The following is a 9,486-nucleotide window of genomic DNA, read 5'->3' as shown; positions in this document are numbered from 1 at the left end:
ATGAAGTATGTTAGGCCAACAAGTAAGATTACACTACAAGTATAAGATGCAAGCAACCAATGACCAAACCAACCAAAAACAAAGTTATGGCAGGTCTAAAAAGTCACAAAAACATGCTTGAACTCAGCTTAGAGAAAGGAGAAATGCATGCTCATTTGGTAGGCCAACAACACAAGCAAGCAAGACAAGAGGAGAGGGGACCACCCCCTCCCATTTTGGACCTCAAAACCACCTTTCCACCACTGAAATTCCTCTGAGTTTCGGTGGTAGAAAGGCCATGCAAAGGCTATTACAAAAGCTTCAAAGGATGGCTCAAAAGTTTAACAAATAAGCAAAGAAAGAGGGTAGACCACCCCTAGCTCCAATAAGGACTCAAACCAACATTTTTAACACTTAAAAATAGAGCTTTTTGCAGTTAAAAACCAAGCCTAAAACAGCATGAAAAGGTGGCTAATATGGTATACAAAAATAAGCTTAAAGAAGGAATATGTTCACCCTTGAAGCACAGCGGCAAGAGGACAACTTCTGAGCCCAAAAACCAGCTTTTTGAACTCCAAACAAACCTCCAAGGACCTTAGCTCCAAGGTAGTGGTGTTTGACTAGGTGTTTCTTTGCAAAAATGTGAAGAAAACACACTTCTAAGCACTATAGAGCACAATATAGAGAGAGAGAGAGAGTAAGAATTCTAGAGAGAGAGAGATATTTTGTCTCTAAAATTTCTGAACCCCTCTAAAGGGGGAGGGAGTTCCCCTTATATAGATAAATGCAAGCAAAAAGCTTGCTTCATCCCACCATACACGTGTATGGAGGATGACTCAGTAAGCTACAGCTGGCTCAAAATATCTAAAATATATTTGTTAAAATAATGGTGGTCTGCCGGCCATCAGTGGTGGCCGACAGTGCCTCATTGATGGCCGGCAAGCCTCATCAATGGCCGGCAGGGCTAAATTGATGGCCGGCAATTCCAAAAGAAGGTCGGCAGTGCACCACAAGAATCATGCTGAAAGGACCAACACATGGTCCAAAAATGGAGCATAAAAGATACTAGGTTTGGAAAGCTTAAGCCTGTGACGTTCCGCCGCGAAATTCGAGTACTCAACGAGCAATCAAACTTGTCATCGGATGTACCTGCAAGCATATTCAAGTCTTGAGGACAGTCAAAAATGGGGTGTCTACATGGGTGAGCAACAAAGTATCTCCTATGTTCCACGTTGTCCTCACGTTGCTGTGTCGGTAGCATGGCCTGTGGGCAGTTATACTCGTGCTCTCAAATTTAGAGCCTTGTGCGGGTACATGTGGTCTTCGACCGTCGTTTCCCTGCCAAGCGTTCGTTGCTCGTTGCGGGCTATGGTCGTGCCAGCCTCTGACCGTGCCAACTCTATCGGTCAGGCTTATGTAGTGCCAGCCTCGTAAAAAAGGAATGCTACATGGTTGATCCTACCAGTAGTCATATGCTTGTCTTAAAGATTAAGCCATGCATGTGTAAGTATAAACTAATTCAGATTGTGAAACTACGAATGGCTCATTAAATCAATTGTAGTTTGTTTAATGGTATTTGCTACTCGGATAACCATAGTAGTTCTAGAGCTAATACGTGCAACAAACCTCGACTTCTGGAAGAGATGCATTTATTAGATAAAAGGTCAACGCGGGCTATCCCTATTGCTCTGATGATTCATGATAACTTGACGGATCGCACGGCCTTTGTGCTAGCGACACATCATTCAAATTTCTACCGTATCAAATTTTGATGGTAGGATAGTGGCCTACTATGGTGGTAACAGGTGACAGAGAATTAGGGTTCGATTCTAGAGAGGGAGCCTAAGAAATGGCTACCACATCTAAGGAAAACAGCAGGCGCTCAAATTACCCAATCCTAACACGGGGAGGTAGTGACAATAAATAACAATACCAAGCTCTTTGAGTCTGGTAATTGGAATGAGTACAATCTAAATCCCTTAACGAGGATCCATTGGAGGGCAAGTCTGGTGCCAATAGTCGCGGTAATTCCAGCTCTAATAGCGTATATTTAAGTTGTTGCAGTTAAAAAACTCGTAGTTGGATTTTGGGTTGGGTCGACCGGTCTGCCTCAAGTGTGCACCGGTCGTCTCGTCTCTTCTGCCGACGATGCGCTCCTAGTCTCAATTGGTCGAGTCGTGCCTTCAACGCTGTTACTTTGAAGAAATTAGAGTGCTCAAAGTAAGCTTACGCTCTGGATACATTACCATGTGATAACATCATAGGATTTCGATCCTATTACGTTGGCCTTCAGGATCGGAGTAATGATTAACAGGGACAGTCAGAGGCATTCGTATTTCATAGTCAGAGGTGAAATTCTTGGATTTATGAAAGACGAACAATTACGAAAGCATTTGCCAAGGATGTTTTCATTAATCAAGAACGAAAGTTGGAGGGCTCAAAAATGATCAGATACCATACTAGTCTTAACCATAAATGGAGTAATGATTAACAGGGATAGTCGGAGGCATTTGTATTTCATAGTCAGAGGTGAAATTCTTGGATTTATGAAAGACGAACAATTACGAAAGCATTTGCCAAGGATGTTTTCATTAATCAAGAACGAAAGTTGGAGGCCTCAAAGACGATCAGATACCGTACTAGTCTTAACCATAAACGATGTCGACCAGGGATCAGCAGATGTTACTTTTAGGACTCCGTTGGCACCTTATGAGAAATCAAAGTTTTTGGATTTCGGAGAGGGAGTATGGTCGCAAGGCTGAAACTTAAAAGAATTGACAGCAGGGCACTATCAAGAGTAGAGCCTGTGGCTTAATTTGACTCAACACGGGAAAACTTACCAGGTTCAGACATAGTAAGGATTGACAAACTGAAAGCTCTTTCTTGATTCTATGGGTGGTGGTGCATGGCCGCTCTTAGTTGATGAAGCAATTTGTCTGGTTAATTCCGTTAACAAACGAGATTTCAGCCTGCTAACTAGCTATGTAGAGGTGACCCTCCATAGCTAGCTTCTTAGAGGGACTAAGGCCCTTCAGGCCACGGAAGTTTGAGGCAATAACAAGCCTGTGATTCCATTAGATGTTCTGGGCTGCACACGTGCTACACTAATGTATTCAACGAGTCTATAGCCTTGGCCGATAGCCCAGGTAATCTTTGAAATTTCATCGTGATGGGGATAGATCATTGCAATTGTTGGTCTTCAACGAGAAATTCCTAGTAAGCGCGAGTCATCAGCTCGCATTGACTATGTCCCTGCCCTTTGTACACGCCGCTTGTCGATCCTACCGATTGAATGGTCCGGTGAAGTGTTCGGATCATGGCGACGTAGGATGTTGGCTGTTGACGACACCATGAGAAGTCCACTAAACCTTATCATTTAGAGGAAAGAGAAGTCGTAACAAGGTTTCCGTAGGTGAACCTGTGGAAGGATCATTGTTGATGCCCCTGCATAGCAGAATGACCTGCGAACTTGTCATATTATCACTGGGAAAGCAGTTGGCGGGCCATCAATTTCCTCTTGTTGCCCCTCGTCGGGTGCCATTCTTCGGCAAAACAACAAACCCTAGCGCGAATTGCGCCAAGGAACTCGAACAAAGAGAGCACGCTCATGTGCTACATCTTACGAAAAAACTAAACGACTCTCGACAATAGATATCTCGACTCTCGTATCGATGAAGAACGCAGCAAAATGCGATAGTTAGTATGAATTGCAGAATCCCATGAACCATCAAGTCTTTGAATGCAAGTTGCGCCCGAAGCCATTAGGTTGAGGGCACGTTAGCTTGGGTGTCTCACGTTGTGTCGCCCATACCCCCTCCCCGAAGGGAAGGGTTGCAGGCGGATGTTGGCCCCCCGCATGCGCCCGCACACGATCAGTCTAAAAATGAGCCCCTTGTGATAAATGACACATCTCGATGAGTGGTGGTTGACAAACTGTTATGTCGCCTCACGTGAGTCAAAGTCGTCCTGGGAGGTTTGTTGTGACCCTATCGCACCGCTGCCAAGACGTTCCGATCGCAACCCCAGGTCAGGCGGGATTTCCCACTAAGTTTAAGCATATCAATAAGCGGAGAAAAAGAAACTTACAATGATTCCCCCTAGTAATGGCAAGCGAACTGGGAAGCGCCCAGCTTGAAAATCAAGCAATCCCATTGTTTGAATTGTAGTCTGGAGAAGCGTCCTCAGTGGTGAACCGGGCACAAGTCCCTTGGAAATGGCCGTCTAAGGCTAAATGCGGGCGAGAGACTGATAGCAAACAAATATTGAGAGAGAAACATGAAAAGGACTTTGAAAAGAGAGTCAAACAGTGCTTGAAATTGTCGGGAGGGAAACAGATAAAGGCTAGCAATGCACCTCGGTCGGATATGGAACGGCAACTAGCCGGTCCGACAATCGACTCAGGGCATGGACCAATGCGGATTGGGGTGGAGGCTAAAGCCCGGGCAGTCGAAAAGTCCGTGGAGACTCCTTCGCCTCGATCGTGGCTGGCAGCGTACGCCCTCGGGCATGCTTCGACATCTATGCGCTCCCGACACCAACCTGTGAGCTCCGCATTTGGCCCGTCTTGAAACACAAACCAAGGAGTCTGACATGTGTGCGAGTCAACGGCTGAGTAAACTCATAAGGCGCAAGAAAGTTGATTAACGGGATCCCCTTGCAAGTTACACCATCGACCGACCTTGATCTTTTGAGAAGGGGGTTCGAGTGTGAGTATGCATGTCGGGACCCGAAAGATGGTGAACTATGCCTGAGCGGGGTGAAGCCAGAGGAAATTCTGGTAGAGGCCTGCAGCGATATTGACGTGCAAATCGTTCGTCTGACTTGGGTATAGGGACGAAAGACTAATCGAACCATCTAGTAACTCGTTCCCTCCGAAGTTTCCCTTAGGATAGCTGGAGCTTGAGCGCCAGTTCTATCAGGTAATGACCTATTCTCAAACTTTAAATAGGTAAAACAGTGCGACTGCTCTGTTGAGCTGTGCCACAGAATCGAGACCTCCAAGTGGGCCATTTTTGGTAAGCAAAATTGGCGATACGAGATGAACCAAAAGTCAGGTTACGTGCCCAACTGCACGCTAACCTAGAACCTACAAAGGGTGTTGGTCGATTAAGACAGCAGGACAGTGGTCATGGAAGTCGAAATCCGCTAAAGAGTGTGTAATAACTCACCTGCCGAATCAACTAGTCCCGAAAATGGATGGCACGTAAGCGCACGACCTATACCCAGCCGTCTGGGCAAGTGCTAGGACCCGATGAGTAGGAGGGCGCAGCGATCGCTGCGAAACCTTGGGCGCGAGCGGCCGTTGGTGTAGATTTTGGTGGTAGTAGCAAATATTCAAATGAGGACTTTGAAGGCTGAAGAGGGGAAAGGTTCTTTGTGAACGTCACTTGTACATGGGTTAGTCGATCCTAAGAGCCGGGAGAAGCCCGACAGAGAGCGCGTTCAATGCGAGCTTCGACAAGGAATTGGGTTAAAATTCCTGAACCAGGACGTGGCGGTTGACGACAATGTTAGGGAGTCCGAAGACATCGGCGGGGGCCTCGAGAAGAGTTATCTATTCTGTTTAACAGCCTACCCACCTTGGAAACGGCTCAGCCAAAAGTAGGATCTAGCAGCTGGAAGAGCACCACATGTCGTGTAGTGTCCGGTGCGCCCCTGGCGGCCCTTGAAAATTCGGAGGACCGAGTGCCTTCCAAGCCTGATCGTACTCATAACCGCATTAGGTCTCTAAGGTGAATAGCCTCTGGTCGATGGAACAATGTAGGTAAGGGAAGTCAGAAAAAATGGATTCGTAACTTCTGGAAAATGATTGGCTCTGAGGACTGGGCACGGGGGTCCCAGTCTCGAACCCGTCGGATATCGGCGGATTGCTCGAGCTGCTCCCGCGGCGAGAATGGGTCGCTACGTGCCGACAAGGGGACAGACTAGGAACTGGTATAGACAAGGGGAATCCGACAGTTTAATTAAAACAAAGCATTACGATGGTCCTTGCAGATGCTCACGCAATGTGATTTCTGTCCAGTGCTCTAAATGTCAAAGTGAAGAAATTCAACCAATGGCGGGTAAACGGGCGAGAGTAACTATGACTCTCTTAAGGTAGCCAAATGCCTCGTCATCTAAGTAGTGACGCGCACGAATGGATTAACGAGATTTCCACTGTCCCTGTCTACTATCTAGCAAAACCACAGCCAAGGGAACAGGCTTGGCAGAATCAGCGAGGAAAGAAGACCCTGTTGAGCTTGACTCTAGTCCGACTTTGTGAAATGACTTGAGAGTTGTAGGATAAGTAGGAGCCGGAAATGACAAAAGTGAAATATCACTACTTTTAACGTTATTTTACTTATTTTGGGAATCGGAGGTGGGGCACTGCCCCTTTTTTTGGACCTAAGGCCTGCCTCGGCGAGCCGATCGAGGCAAAAGACAGTGTTAGGTAGAGTGTTTGGCTGGGGCGGCACATTTGTTAGAAGATAACGCAGGTGTCCTAAGATGAGCTCAACGAGAACAAAAATCTCGTATGGAACAGAAGGGTAAAAGCTCATTTGATTTTAATTTCCAGTAAGAATACGAACCATGAAATCATGGCCTAACGATTCTTTAGACCTTCGAAATTTGAAGCTAGAGGTGTTAGAAAAGTTACCACAGGGATAACTAGCTTGTGGCAGCCAAGCGTTCATAGCAACATTACTTTTTGATCCTTTGATGTCGACTCTTCCTATCATTGTGAAGTAGAATTCACCAAGTGTTAGATTGTTCACCCACCAATAGGGAATGTGAGCTGGGTTTAGACCGTCGTGAGACAGGTTAGTTTTACCCTACTAATGACAGTGTCGCAATAGTAATTCAACTTAGTACGAGAGGAACCGTTAATTCGCATAATTGGTTATCGCGCTTGGTTGAAAAGCCAGTGGCGCGAAGTTGCCATGCGCTGGATTATGACTAAACGCCTCTAAGTCAGAATTCGAGCTAAAAGCGACGCATGCGCCGACCGCCCACTTGCCGACCGGTAGTAAGGGCTATCCGGTCCCCAAAGGCACGTGTCGTTGGTAAAGCCCGCGCAGCAGATAAGTCACGTGGGCCGCCTTGAAGTATAATTCCTATCTCAAGCGACGGGTAGAATCCTTTGCAGAAGACTTAAATACACGACGAGGTATTATAAGTGGCAGAGTGGCCTTACTGCCACGATCCACTAAGATTTAGCCTTGCGTCGCTCCGATTCGTCCCTCTCCCATCCTTGTCCCTCCTGTGACCGATTGCCCGCGAAGTTTTGGAACACATAATATAGCCCAAGTGTGTGTCTCGACACAAAAAAACAATTTACGTGCATGCCAAAACGAAATTCCTAAGGCCTAAGGGGATTGCTAACACTTTACGATGGATTGTGTGACAGCAGCACCTGCCAAACGAAGGCTTTAATCCGCGCGACGGCCTAGGCTACGACACTTGGCAAGGTCGTGGCCTGGCTATTAAGCGCGCAGCCAGAGCCGTGTCCAAGGTTGTGTGCGCGGCTTGGCTTGAATGCTTGTGGCCAAGGCTGTAGCACTCGGCAAGGTCACAGCCTCACTTGCATGCGCGTGGCCTAGCATGCATGCACTGGGCTTGGGCTGCAGCACTTGGCAAGGTGTCAACGTGTGTCCATCCAAGGGTCAACACCTTGATGTCACACATATTTGTGGCATTTAGAGAACCAAAGATGTGCCCAGGAAGTTGTTGGTGCAAGTGCAAGCAAAGGCCCCAGTCATAGTGCAAGAACAGCCTATGACATGCCAAGAGATAGCACATGCCAGGCCGCAGCCAAGGCCACAGCAAGGCAGCAACACTGGCTGCAACCAACGCAGCAGCATAGCCCGCATCCAAGTTAGCCAACGCAGCAGCACTGGCCATAACAAAGGCAGCAGTCCAGGTCGCAGCTAAGGCAGCCGCACAAGCCGCAACCAAGGCAGTAGCACTGCTTGCAGCCAAGGCAACCAAGGCAACAACACTGGCTATAGCACTGGCTGCAGTCGAGGCAACAACGTTGGACCCTAAAAACTTAAACCCTAAAACCATAAAAACTCTAAACCCTTAAAATTGTAAACCCTAAACCCTAAAACCTAAATCCTAACCTTTAAACCTTAAACCCAATACCCTTAAAGCCTAACCCCTAAATCCAAAAACTTGAACCCTTAACTCTAAATCTAAAACCCTAAACCCTAAATACTAATCCCCAAACCCTAAACTTCAAACCCCAAATCCTAAGCCTTTAAACCTAAACCCTAAATCCTAAACGCTAGACCATAAATCCCAAACTTCAAATTCTAAACCCTAAATCTTAAACTCTAATCACCTAAAAATCCTAAATTGTAAACCTTAGATCCAAATCCTAAACTTAAAATTCTATAGCCTAAAACGCGAACCCTAAACCTAAACCTTAAAGGTAAATTGTATTAAGGTCAAGTTTGGCATCTACTAAATAATACAAAAAGTCAAAAAGTCACTATCCTATTTAAGTCACATCATCTTATTTAAATCACATCACCTCTCTAACACATCACATCAAACCCAATCCAAACACAACCTATATAAGCCAACAAGTCAAAAAGTACACTTTTTTAGAACATCCCAAACCAACCCTAAGTCTTTTTTAAAAAAATAAAATAAAAATTCTACAACTCCATAAAAGTCAATTTTTTTCTTAATATTACTTGAAAAAAAGCTATCTAGAAAAAATATGTTACTTAAAAAAATTAAAAATTAAAATTCTTCGACTCACCCAAAATTCTCACCTTTTTTTTTTTATTAGTTAGAGCATCAGCAATGGAGTAGCTAAACACTGTGTTAGTATCAGTTGCTAATTTTTAGCAAGTCATTTTCTGTTTTTGCTCTCACAATGGAGCTGTTAGTAGGTGTGTTAGTGGTGTGTGTTAAAATGTTTGTTATCTGCAACTAGCGTTTTAGCTAGCGAAGGGGAATGTTGTTTTGTTTTACCGGTTGACCGGCCGAATGTTCGGCCGGTTGACCAGTCAACGGCAAATTTTTTTTATTTTTTTTTAAACTTGTTGAGATTTTTTTTTTTGGACTTGAAATTTAATTTTAAGCTTGAAATTTTTTATTAAACTAAATTATTTATTTATTTTATTTATTATATATATATATATATTTAACACACCCCTTAACACATTTATTGTATCACCATTCATTCACTATTCACTTACTAAATTAACAAACTCTTAACACATTTTTAAATCTCACTTTTAACACTTTTTGTCATATAACACACTTTAACACACAATTTTAACACATTCTAAAACAAATAGCTCCTCCTCTTGGACTCTCAGGAGCTTCTATTTACATATCCCCTTCCCCTCTTCGCACACACTTCATAAAAATTATTTTTATTATAAATTTTTTTTCAAGTGAATTTATTATTATGAACATCAAATAAACATATTCGGAAGTTGAATGTCGAGAAAATGACAAAAATTTGAAAGTTTACTTCTAAACTAATTGTTTATTTAAAAAAAGCTACTT

General features: G+C 44.4%; 1 non-coding gene and 2 pseudogenes across 1 annotated transcript; all 3 read left to right on the top strand.

The window, feature by feature from the left end:
* Positions 1-1,424: 1,424 nt before the first annotated feature.
* On the top strand, positions 1,425-3,414 carry LOC145794555 (18S ribosomal RNA; annotated as a pseudogene).
* Positions 3,415-3,615: 201 nt separating this feature from the next.
* On the top strand, positions 3,616-3,771 carry LOC114323819 (5.8S ribosomal RNA). The gene has a single exon (XR_003651390.2). It is a non-coding gene; the product is annotated as a 5.8S ribosomal RNA (ribosomal RNA).
* A 225-nt stretch (positions 3,772-3,996) lies between these two features.
* LOC114323820 (25S ribosomal RNA) lies at positions 3,997-7,197 on the top strand (annotated as a pseudogene).
* The last annotated feature ends 2,289 nt before the right edge of the window (positions 7,198-9,486 follow it).

The sequence above is a fragment of the Camellia sinensis genome, chromosome 6 (assembly GCF_055761805.1).
Source record: "Camellia sinensis isolate YWXY chromosome 6, ASM5576180v1, whole genome shotgun sequence".
Classification (NCBI taxonomy): domain Eukaryota; kingdom Viridiplantae; phylum Streptophyta; class Magnoliopsida; order Ericales; family Theaceae; genus Camellia; species Camellia sinensis.
Note: the sequence above shows the minus strand (reverse complement) of the source record. Positions and strands in the feature narration are given on the sequence as shown.